General features: G+C 37.7%; 1 protein-coding gene across 9 annotated transcripts in view; it reads right to left on the bottom strand.

Annotated features, from left to right (window-relative positions):
- Positions 1 to 12,868, bottom strand: part of USP25 (ubiquitin specific peptidase 25) — a 90,186-nt gene that overhangs the window by 40,398 nt on the left and 36,920 nt on the right. The window lies entirely within an intron of this gene.

Genomic DNA, 12,868 nt, shown 5'->3' with positions numbered 1-12,868 from the left:
AAGAAAGGGTCACAAAAAAGGATCGGATTTATGTGTGCTCAGACAAATAGAGGAAAGACCCTCCTTCCTATTCATCCAACTTTACTCATCACTGTTGTTTGTATAGTCTATTACATTGTTGTTTTGTTTTTTTTTTTTTTTCCCTGTTCAAATATTGGTTATTTATTTTGGAAACGCAGAGCTTGCCTACCACGGCAGTTGACTTTGATCATGCAACTTGTCCTACACAGGTAAAGACATATGTCACAGACCACAGTGGATTTCACAGGATTTCAACTCCATAATGCAAATAAAGTGAAACTGATACTATGAAGATCTATTCTAAGATTTTTTAAAAAAATTGGAAAAGGGAAAAGATGAATTTATGAGAAGCTGCAGCATTCCCGACTCTCCTCATAAAAGAGCCTTTTCTGAATTTGACATTTTCCCATACACCAGAGTATAGAGCATCTCCAAAGTCAGAAGTTGACCAATGTTATCCTTCCCAATGTTTTTAGAGTTAAAAAAAAAAAAAACACTCCTGCTAAAATATCACCAAGAAAATACCTTTCTCATCTTGCTAAACCAATACAATCAAGTAGGCAAGTTTTTTTTTTTATTTTTTTCCTTTTTGTTTTGACGTTCAAAATGCAGGTTCCCCTCTTATCCTTCCTCATACAAAGGGAAGATTAAAACAGAGTTCTTTATTTACTTACTCAAAGCACAGAAAATGCTAATATTTAATTCAAGTGACATTCTAGAGGTTCATATTAATTGAAGTTATGTCCTATGATGTAACAGCATTCCACTGATGGGCTCTTCATCAAATAAAACATAGCAATGTCTTACGTACAAAACAAAACAGCTGTTGAAATATGATGTCCAAAGATTAACCTCTCTCCATGACTAACCCAAGTGCTATCAAAGTGCCAAGTACAGAAAATCGTACCAAAGTTTATCATTTTTGCCTGGCATTTGATCCACATTTCTTTCACATGCATATCTTTAACCCAGAATTCTCAACTATGAACATGTAGCTCTAGTAAACTGAAGTAACCTTTCTCTGCAAATGGTTGAGGATAATTAAGGACCGATACATCCTTTTCTTCAGCTTTATTCCATTCAAAATTATTTTAGGGATTTCTTAAAGATATTGAGTTACTAAACTTTTCTTAAGAAACAGAAGTTAGTTTTACATCTTATACCGTGCATGTTTGTCCCGAGATGCAGCAGAACACTCATACAGTATTTCACTGCCCACGATGCTAATGCTAACAGCACAGTCTCACGACACAGCTCTTCTATGCCAAACTATATCAACTTCAAGACATTTCTCTGTATTCAGTAAAAGAGAACTTCCAAGCATACAATCTCAGCATACCCAAGACCAACCAGTTTTTGGGCAGTAAGTACTTCAGAGAAGAACTTTAGGAGACATAAAAGAGCTCACCTAAACCCTCCTTGCAGCAGTGTTACAGAATCACAGAATAGCCTAGGTTGGAGGGAATCTTAAAGCCCACCCAGTCCCAATCCTCCTGCTGTGGGCAGGGCTGCCGCCCACCAGATCAGGTTGCCCAGGACCCTATCCAACATGGCCTCGAACCCCTCCAGGGATGGGGCATCCATAGCTTCTCTGAGCAGCCTGTTACAGCACCTCAGCATCCTCTCAGTGAACAATTTCCCCTGATACCTAATCTAAATCTACCCTCTTTTAGAATAAAGCCATTCCCCTGGTCCTATCACTATCAGATCATGTAAAAAGTCATTTCCTCTCCCACTTAAAAATTCCCTTCAAGTAGCGGAAGGCCACAATGAGGTCTACCCAGAGCCTTCTCTCCTCCTTCATGAGAGATGCTCCAGCCCTCTGATCATCTTTATGGTCCTCCTCTGGATCCACTCTAACAGCTCCACATTTTCTTGTCCTGGAGGTCTCAGGCCTGAATGAATCTTGGTAAAAGCAAACAAAAACTAAAAGGTGGATATTTCGTATCTATTGGCCTCAATGGAAAATAAATAAGACCATTTACTCAAGTACGTAAAAGTAATGCATGCAATACCATTTCCTCTAAAGGCTGATGGTTTTTTTTTTTCCCTCCAGTCTATTTAAACTTCTGGGATCTCTCAATTATTTTACTCTCCTGTACGATTTTATCAGGAAAACAAGTTCAAGGATTCTATCAAGACTGTTTTTTAACACTCACAGGAGTTAAAAAATACTAATAAATCTTACACTCAATTACATTAACTTACAATAAAATTAACACCATACACTGAAAATTAAATTCCTTGTTGCATTTAAGTATCCCTAATTGTACAGTAGGACTACAGAGATTATTAGGATTGAAAGGCACCCATAGAAGTCATCCTGTACAACCTCTTACTCTAAGCAGCATGCCATGGTTTCATCCAGAACAGGGCCAATCATACACCACTTGGTTGTTGCTAAGTGATGGGTGTGTGCCTGGGGCTGGACCAGGACATTCACTGGGGAAGGGCCACAACCATGAAGGCATGGGGTAGAGGGTGGAGCCAGGACAGCACCTGAATGAGGACAGGGGTCACTCCATACCATATGGCACCACACAGAAGGCCATAACACTGAGGGAAGCTGGCTGGGAGCAGCACTGCCTGAGGGCTGAGAGTATCGGCTGGCAGGGTGGGACTTTGTGGTGTTGCAGGGCATTGTGTTGGCACTGGGCATCAGTTAGCAGGTGGTAATTGCAGTGAGCCACGTATACTGTTACTGCTTTTTTGTTTCCACTTTCCTCTTCTGTCTTAGTAACTCTTCTCTTGTCCCAGCTGAAATCTTTTGATTCTCATCCTCCCAACATGCAATGCTGTGAAAAGCCTGGCTCTAACTGAGCAACGGCCTTCCCATAGGTACAAGGACCTCCCCAAAGCCATCCCTTCCCCTCACAGGAGTGCTCCAGCCCCTAACCAGTTTGGTGAGTTCATCTCACCGTACCAGAGAGATTCTTGTACCATGGGTCCAAATCAGAGCACTATGAAAAGCGAGGCACAGTCGTTCCTATAGTTCCACTACCTGTGCTTTTGTTCATATGAACCACAATGCTGCTGGCCTTCCCTGCTGCCAGGGCAGGCTCCCACTCAGCTTGCTGACGGCCTGAAACCACAAGGGCTTACCTTACTGCTCTCCAGCTAGTACAGGCACACAGACATCCTCCTTCTTGGGAATATGTATTTGCATTTGTCCTTGATAATTCATAATGTTCCTTTCAGACCATTCCTGCAGACTGTAGAAGTCTCTCTGAACAGCAACTCTGCCCTCAAGAATATAAACTGGGCCTCCCAATTCATCTCCTTCTGGCAACTTTACCAAGCTAAAGCTGACCATCCCATTGACCTGCAAGGGCCAAGTAACCTCTGACTCAGTCCTCATCCGCTGTTCAAAAGTTGTTCTCCCACAGCTAGGCACACAGATATGGGAGAGAGTAATACCCATTAAAATTACCATGAAATTTGAGATTTTTAGACTACTGTCTCTTACTGTGTCTGTTTTGGGACAGAACAAAAGAATAACAAAGTGCAAATGAACAAGAAAAAAAAAACTCAGTTCAGGGAGTTCAAACTAACAGTACTGAATGACAGCAGAACATCTGTGGCTGTCTTGGTATAGGCAGTGATGTGGCCATACGAGGGCTGCTCCAAAAGTAACATCTCTTGTTTTATTATGTTGGTCCATGACATCAGAGACAGGTTCAGTAGAGGCTGAACCTTCCTGCCAGTATTCCATTACCTTTTCTTGTATGCAACAGATTGTAGCAGAGGGGCAGTCTGACAGAATGGCATCTGACATGGAAGCGCGTATGAAGCAAAGGTGTGTCAGTGAATTCCTCCAGGCAGAAAAAATTGCTCCTGCTAATGTTCATCAACACTTACTGAATGTTTATGGAAACCAAACAGCACAGTGAGGTAGTGGTTGGTGCGTTTCAGAGCGGCAATAGTGACATGAAAGACAAGCTATGCTCCAGACAGCCATGTACAGCTGCCACACCACAAAATGAAGAGCAACTTGATCAGCTCATCCACACAAATCACCTAATGGTGGTGACTATGTTGAAAAAGAGTGTTTTGTAGCAGAGAATTTGCTCTATCAGATAGTGTTATTGTGCTCTTTGTATCCCACGTTGTATTTCCTGTGAAAATAAATAGGAGGCATTGTTTTCAGGGCAACCTACACATTTTCTGTCATGTCAATGTGAATTTGGTAGCTGCAGCTTCAAAAAGATAAGATATTAAAAACTCCACTTTTCTGAGTAATACATAACCTAGTTACATGGAGTCCAGCAGTTTCAGAATATAAGCAGCCTTGGTTTCACTTAAAACATCCTTTCTATCCCCCTTTTCTCCTCTTAATGTCTAGGATTATCAAAATACGGACCTTGGCAGAATTTAGGTTGGCAGAATAACGCATTAATTCTTAACATTCAAGTCCTATCATGCTATATTAATACTGAAAGAATATAAATTAGCATATTAAATCCATAAAAGCTTAGTATGCAACAGAGATAATTAACATCTGCCAACAGAGTCCCAAAATAGTAAAGGTACTGCCATCAAGCATACTTGGAGAGTAGGAAAACAGTAATTATGCATCTAGATAAAAGAAAACTTACCAAGTTCTCGCATGTAAGCTTAGGGCAGGCACTCTCTAATGGATTCTTATAAGATCCGTAAGCACGGGGCACTAAAACCAGCTACTTCTGGGACATGTACACATTGTTTTCCTTGATTAGAATTTTTTTTACTTGTTTCTACCACAGAGAACAGAAAAGCTAAAATGTTTGAGCAAGAGCTGATAATTTTTAAATACTGATTACCTTTCTAAACTTTACATGAAAACATACAACTTTCTAATACAACGAACATAGCCATCTTTTTATTCATTACACAGATTAAGGTCAGAAGGAAGAAAATTCAAATTATTCTGTGAAACTCATATTGAAGAGATTCAGTCTACTAATTCTAAACCAATCTGAAGGATGCCAAAAACATCTTCATTTCACAGAAAATCACTGATCATGTTTAAGTAGAATGAACACACTTGACCAATGCCGTAACGGCTGCAGAAAACCAAAACTCTTCCTAAGGTGATAAGCAAGACAAAGAAAATATCTTGGTTACTAAAAAAGCATAGCCAACAAAAAAGGACAAATGCACAGGCAGAGAGCTGGGACAGCACTGACTCTTGTAAAATGTGGTCATCATTGAGGTTTCTCTTACAACAGACTCAAGAAGAGCTATGCAATTTCCATTCTAGTGGCATGCTATTTTGTAGGCTCCCTTTTACCAAAGAGAACTGGATTTAAAATGGACAAGAATATCACCACTAGCGCACGCGTGAGTAGCAATACCAACTTGTCTGCAGAAAATACTAGCCAGGAATTTGTCCAAAGTAGTGTTAAGGCTTAAGATTTAAGAGGAGAAAAATATTAACTTGATTTTTGGCAAATAAAATTAAGGACTTAATTTGGCTATAAGCCAAAAATCAAAAGATGTCTTATTAGTACAGCTTAAAAAACAAGTCTTAGGCAGAGAGAAAGCAGCATGCATTCATACAGAGTTCTATAATGAATTGCTTCAGGTACTAGCATTTAGCTAAAATATGATTGTGTAAGACAAAAGTTTACATACGCATTAATGCACTAAAATACTCATTCACTAAGACAACATTTAGTCATCTTGGGCCTTTTGTGCATTTCTGATTTTACATTTATTCAGATTCTAAAGCCACAAATAAGAGATCATATGTACCTTCATTCTGTATAGCAAGAATAGAGCAATCTTCAAGAATGAATACAGCATTATTGTTCTAAAAACAAAGAACAGGCAGAACTCTATTTCTATGTCACTAAATATATTATTCTGAATAGTTTGCCTTGGCCAACCTGACACATTCGACTTACATTCTTACCTCACTTTATAAGCAATTTTTGGTGCTTTACTGTACACAGAGCTAGTATTAGTGGGGTCAACTGGACATTATTACAGTAAACTTTCTCATTCATGCTGATAACCTATGTTAAAGAAAATGCAGAACAATACAGAGTATATGCTAACACCTGCACATAGTAGCATATACTTAAACTTACTAGTTACTGATATTTGAAGTGTTAAGTGTTCAGAAATTAAACGCTATTGCACTTATGCTTATAAGTGATTTAGCACTCCTCCAGACTGAGGAAGAGTGAACATTAATGTCATTTTGCAAAAACACAAGTGAATTTATAGCCAGTGAAGTTGCTTATCTCCAAACCTCAAGTCTTTTGGACTCTACACCACTAACTTAGCAGCACTGTTTCTCATCTTTAAGGCCTTCCTCACCTTTCCAATTCAATGATATACTTTACTTTGTAGTTCATATTCTTAAACCTACTCTTTTGACAACAGAATTCTATGAACAGGATTGTTCGTTGCCACTGCACTGTTCTGCTTATGCACTGTGCTCTTTCCCACCCAGCACATCCCTAGAACTTACACTGGAGCTGCTTGTTACTCCATTTGTTCATGTCTTATTCATGGTAAGTGATAAATCCTGTTCATTGGAATAGTGACTAATGGCAGGTATTAAATGTGGTCATCTGACCTGTATTTAAGCTGGTACATGCATCACGTATCAGTAAAACATTCAGCAAACTCAATACAACATGAATCAGAGTATATATGAGGAATAATGCTTAAACTAAAATGAAATTGACTACTATATTTATTTGTATACAAAATCATATCTATTTTACTTATCATGTAGAAAATAATTAATGTTAAAAATGAAAGAGAATTTTAAGTATAAATTTCCTCCTAAGCACTTAGTAGCTCTGTGTACTGTCACCTACTGTTTAAAGAAAAAGACCTTACAAAATGAGGAAATCACCCAGAGCATAATCTTGATGTTGCTTTTTTCCTGTGCATTGATAATTTGGCACAATCATAAGCTTTCCTGGAAATCTACCATGTTCTTCAGAAACTATCATTCAAGTAAGAAGATGGAAATCTTGCAGTTGAATGTGTGCAGAACAACTCCACTTGCACAGTGCAGTCAGGAGAAAACTCAGAATTTTCAAGCCACAGAGACACTCACTCACAGATGTTAAAAGCTTTGTGAAGAACCACAAAAAGCACATTTATTCATAAATGTTCAACAGTTCAGCATTCCAAACTGTTGAAAACCAGCTTTAAGCTGTCATTTTTTTTTTCTAGAAGGCTTTGCTGTAATATGGAAGAAGATGGAAAACAGTTTTTGTACTGTTTGATCTAGAAAGTCAGACTAGCCTAAAAACTTTTACACACTTGGGTTAAGTCAACATTTTAAATCAACAGCTCACCATAGTATTACTGGCCTGCAGTTAGAGAATGTTTACTCATTTAAAGCAACAAATTCAGAACATGACTGTAATTCAAAAGACAGATAAGCATGACCTGAGATGCCTCCAGAATAACTCATCTTATACTTGCGTCTTGGTACATAATAAGAAATGCCATTCAACCACTCCTCTGTTACATGTTCAAAGCAAGAAAAAATATTCTGTTAGGACATAAAGTAACAGCCAAGTCTTCCTAATATGGTTACAGTTTTGAAGTTCTTGCTTAAATGCACAAGTAAATAATACACCTAAGCAATTTTATAGCTTTATATTCTCCTGAACCTAGAAACTGCACAAAGGCTCACAAGTCAGCACTTCTATCCTGTATGCTTTATTTTCATTAAATAATCCTGTTACTAGTGAAAGTTAAAGCCATCATCCATTAAGGTTTTCCAATACTTCACAAAACAAATTTCACATTATATACCAAATATAAAGGAAGTTTGATAAACCATAACAGTAATAAGAGAAAACAGGAGCCACGGAGGGAAAAAAAAACGCAAGAAAAGGAATAATCCATATGAAAGGATCACAGGATGTCTGAACTTGGAAGAAACAGATTTTTACTCAGCAGTGTAACAGAAGTAGTAGTAAAAGGAAAGAGAGAACCTAGACTCCCAACATCCTTATTCCTCTGTCAATGAAACTCAACAGAACAGTTTAAATCATATTTTCCACCCACTTCCACCTCAGCTGTTTCACAGAGAAAACAGAGGAAATAAAATATTGTGTCAATGACAACTGCAACTCAGAGATTGCAGACTGAAAGCTCTTCAGCATTCAGTCTTTCATTACATGCCTCTCATACAGAGAAGCAAGAGTTATCTACAATGACCATATAAGCAACTCTTTCACATAATAATATGCTTTTTGGTATCATCCATCACTATCTCCTTAATTCAACATGACCAATAGGAAAAACAAAACAATTCAAAAATTAGATTCACACTGGAAACTGCTTCAAACATAGTAAGAATGGTAGCTGAACCACCAACCACAACGAAAACATTTTCTTGATTCACAATCAAGACTGAAAAGACTTCCTTCCTCCCAGAACTAAACGCTTAGGATGCAAAGAGAGCTGAGCCCCAAATACATTGGTATCAGGAAAAAAAGAGATGTTTCTCCTAAACAGACAAGAGTGGAACACCTGAAGTACTGTTATAATGTCTGAAAATAATAGTTAAAGGGCAGCCAGGGAGAATTATGCTTTTGAAGACTGTAGCTTAATCCTTGGTTCTGCAAGCTGTGCAGTTTAAGGGAGGGGAAAAAAATATATATATTAACATTGTATTTTTGAAAGACTAACTAGACTCTGAAAGACTCCCATAGAAAAGAGCATGGAAGACACCAAATCCCACTTGCCATATTGAGATAACTCATTTGCTAATGTGGGAAGTTACGATCCAAATAAGCACTCAGGAAGTTGGGAGTCCCAAATAAACACTGCACCTAGTACTTTAAATATGGGACAAGGGGTGGCAGAAATAAAACATTTTCATGTGATTCCATACACGTTCCTTCTTCCTTCCATCAGAACTTAGTGTTAGCGCACTGACTGCATGGCATTCACTCAACAGTCAACTACTTGATCTGTCTCCTCTGACACCTTTTTGAAGGAGTAAACACATCTAGCACATGACGGAAATCCTGCTTCAAACTCAGAAATATTAAGTTACTCTTATTCAATGTCTTAAGATACACAATCTTGGCAACAATGTGCACAAGAAGCAAGCCTACAGACAACAGTCTCAGTAGAGTGTGTGTCCTATGAATTCTACTACTTCTACATCTTAAGTCCTGCAAGCACTTCATTCACGCTTAGCATGACAAAAAAAGAAGAGAGACAATTGGATGGGCTCAATAGACATTAACCTATCATTGTTTAGGAAATTGTTTAGGGACTCGATTAGTTTACTGGCAGATAGGAAAGAATTGAACATGCTTTAATACAGTTTTGTTTTGACATATTTTCCTGAACACTATTCTCTAGACTCAAGTTATTACTAAGTTTTCAACAGCAGGACAGACTTTTACACTCAAGAAAAATATTAATGTTGATTCTAGTGATACTGAACGTAGATGTTGAAAACAAAGATTTGTTTTTGGAGCAATCTGATGAGACACTTTCTTCCCTCTTGCCAACAGAAGAAAACTTCCACATATACGTACTTCTTTAAGGCACAAACAGAAGTCAGTATTTCTAGGAATATTTAAAACTTGTGTTTGCTGTCACTTACTGCAAATGTATTTTAAGATATTTCATGCTATTAACGCAAATACATCAAGCCACTGATAATTGCATTTGACTACATTATCTAATTGGTGGCTATAAAAACAACTTACACTGCATAAGGAAACTGTCAACATGTCAAAAGCATATTCCTTTTTAAACAAGCAGGTCTGAAATAGAAGGATCTTTTTTCTTTGCAATTTAGTTTTAGATTGTATTACACAACATATCATTGTGATTGACAGTAGTTAACATTTAGATATTGTTGACCTATGTGATGTGTCAAGTTTCAAAAGACTCCTAAAGAAAGCTTGAAAATGCTTCTACACAGTCAATGCAACCCAAGGAGTCAATTTGTCCCTGTGGATAAATAAATACGGTATTAGCTAATGCTCTAAATTAACATGCATTAAATTTCCTGGGGTGGCTGCTTGAAACACAAGTCCTTCTTGCTGACAGACGATATTAATAACCTAAATTTTCAACCAATTGAAGTTATAAATCTTTCAATTGTTTACTTGAATTACATTCTATGGACCTAATTAGGGCCAAACCACCGTAATTCCCAATGTCACAGATTTTCATGTAATATGGATGATGACCATAGGAACTAACTAGTCCTCTTTATAACCAATTTTCAAAGTTCCATGTCAGGTATAAATAACGTGAGATCATAGGTCTGGAGCTTTTACATTCCCTATCCCCTTGTCCTTATCTTGATGGTTGATGAATTAAAATTCAAATTCCCTTTAAAATGTTTCTTTAAAAATCTGCAGTCTCCCATTACGAAAGAAAATATTTTATGAAAATAGAAATACACAAAAAAATCAGTAGTCTCGAGATCATGAACTGTTACGGAATGTAAAATCTGATTACACAACAGAGAAGGTAAAATGCCAAAGAGTATTAGCTCTGCAAAGATCTTTACTGAAAGAAAATGCTCCTCTATGCTAGCACCAAGACATTTCTGCTACTAAAAAAAAAAAAAAAAAGACCTATGAATGAGAGAGAATAGGGAAAGAAACAGAGAGGAGTAAAGTTACAAAAGATCCCAGGAAAACAGAAGATTCAAACGTGATAATTTATTGGATGCTTAGAGGTCTAAGAACAGGAAAAAATCTCCCTTAGGTGATGAGGGAGATGGAAGGGGAACAAACACAGAAATAGCATCTGCAGGACTAGGGAAGTGACAGCCTCCCTCTACTTAGCTCTGATGAGGCTTCCTCTCAAATCTCTTCAGTTTTGGGTCCCTCACTATAAGAGAAACATTGAGGAGTTGGAGTATATCCAAAGAAAGGCAATGAAGTTCATGAAGAGTCTAGAGAAAAAGTCTGATGAGGAGCAGGTGAGGTTGTTTAGCCTAGAGAAAGAGAGGCTCAGGGAGACATTACTGCTCTCTGTAACTATCTCAAAAGAGGTTGCAGCAAGATGTGGACTTATCTCTTCGCAAATGCAACAAGCAATGGGATAAGATGAAATTACCTCAAGTTGCACCAGGGGAGAATTAGGTTGGATATTAGGGAAAAAAAATCTTCAGTGAAAGGGTTGTGAAGCATTGGAATAGGCTGCTGAAACAAAGTGATTCAGCTTTTTATGACTAGTACAAGAAAAAAGAAAAATCTCTTTTTATCATAGATATCCTTTGACAGCATTAACTCCAAACGAGTTTTCACTTTCCTAAGAACACCTTCTCATGCTTGCGTAATGCTTCCAAACTCCTTGGTAGCTCATCTTTATTTCCAGATCTTCACTGCCTGTAAGACTTTGTCCGCATTCTCAGCCAGATCAGGCGCTCCGTAAAGATGGCACCATTTAGACTGTTATGATCCTCTCCTTTGATCCTCACCAACAAACTTACCTTAACAAGTTTATCTTGTCCAATATAAACACTATGCAAATTTGAACTGCTTTTTCCCAAGGAAGGCAATGCTCTGCCTTGTCATCATCCCTGCTTACCCATCCTGAAGAGCCTGTACCTCTCCATTGCACCGCTCAAAAAATTCATATTGCCCCCCAGAGCTGCTGGAGAACTTTTCTGGTCCCTCAGCAAAACCGTTACTAGAACTAGAGAACACCAGGAGAAGGACAAGAAAGCAGACAGAGATTACAACAGGTTTTATATAGACAATTACTCAGTAGTCATCTTGGAAAAAAAAAAAAAAGGCAACTTGTTCAAAGAGAAACATGACAAATCTACAGAAATGTAACAGCAGTCAACTTTTGTCTTGTCTACCAGCCGACATACAGTCACCAGAAAAAGCTAGTGAGAGCCAGGCTTGTAAACAAAAGAAGCAGCTCATCAGGTAGTACAGAGCACAACTTTGGAATTCCTACACAAAGGACCCTGTGAACGAAAGAAGACTACAATGCTGAAGGGAGACAAGTGCATAAGAGAGAAATCCAGGGGTATTATCAACTAAAACTGCAATGGATCAAGAAACAGCGTCTCAAGATTAAAGTAGCCGAAGGTTCTGATTTGATTTTTGAACAGAATAGTAACTTATTCTGTTTGTATTTCTCTGCAAGCATACATTTGTGTAAACTCAGGCAGAACACTGATGTAAATAGATTTGGCCAGAAGTACAACATCCATTGTTACGGAAACAATTCACTTAATGAAAGTGCTTCAGCAGGTTAGTAATCATTAAAAAAAATGGGTATTAAATATTTCATTTGATTCCCCTGAAAATCACAGTAATGAAAAAACATACTCAATTTGCTTCTTGTAAATAAATAAAAAACAAAAAACAGATTCCAGATTCAGCTGCAGATATTTGTGGTTTTGGATGATTTTGAAGGTATCTACAAAAACATATGTGGATTTAAAAATCCATCACATGATACTAGACCATTATATTCCACAAGACAAGTTGCAGTATCTGTACTGACCCATTAATTCTATCTTCTTAAAAAATAAAGTGTTTTCTAAGTGATAACAAGAATCTTCCCATGTAGGTAGTTGAGCTAAACGATTATTTCAAGTCAGCAAGCAACCAGCTATACATACACAAAAAACAGACTAAAGAGCACATATACTGACTGTATTAAATAACAAATCTCAAAACAGATGCAGAGGCATCCACATCACACCTTCCCTTTCCTGTTTCTCAAGTTTCATTCTCTACCAGTTATTTCTCCTTTTGTCCTATTCCACTATATATCTCCACATAGCTATGCCAGTGAGCACCCCATCACTGAAGGCATCTCATTTCCCTGACCAAGTCAGCCACCACCTTCCAGTCATTTGCATATGTTGCTTTTATATAAGAAGTCT

Source organism: Gallus gallus, chromosome 1, assembly GCF_016699485.2.
Source record: "Gallus gallus isolate bGalGal1 chromosome 1, bGalGal1.mat.broiler.GRCg7b, whole genome shotgun sequence".
NCBI classification, from domain to species: Eukaryota; Metazoa; Chordata; class Aves; order Galliformes; family Phasianidae; genus Gallus; species Gallus gallus.
The sequence above is the reverse complement of the archived record's forward strand: the minus strand, read 5'-3'. Positions and strand labels throughout refer to the sequence as shown.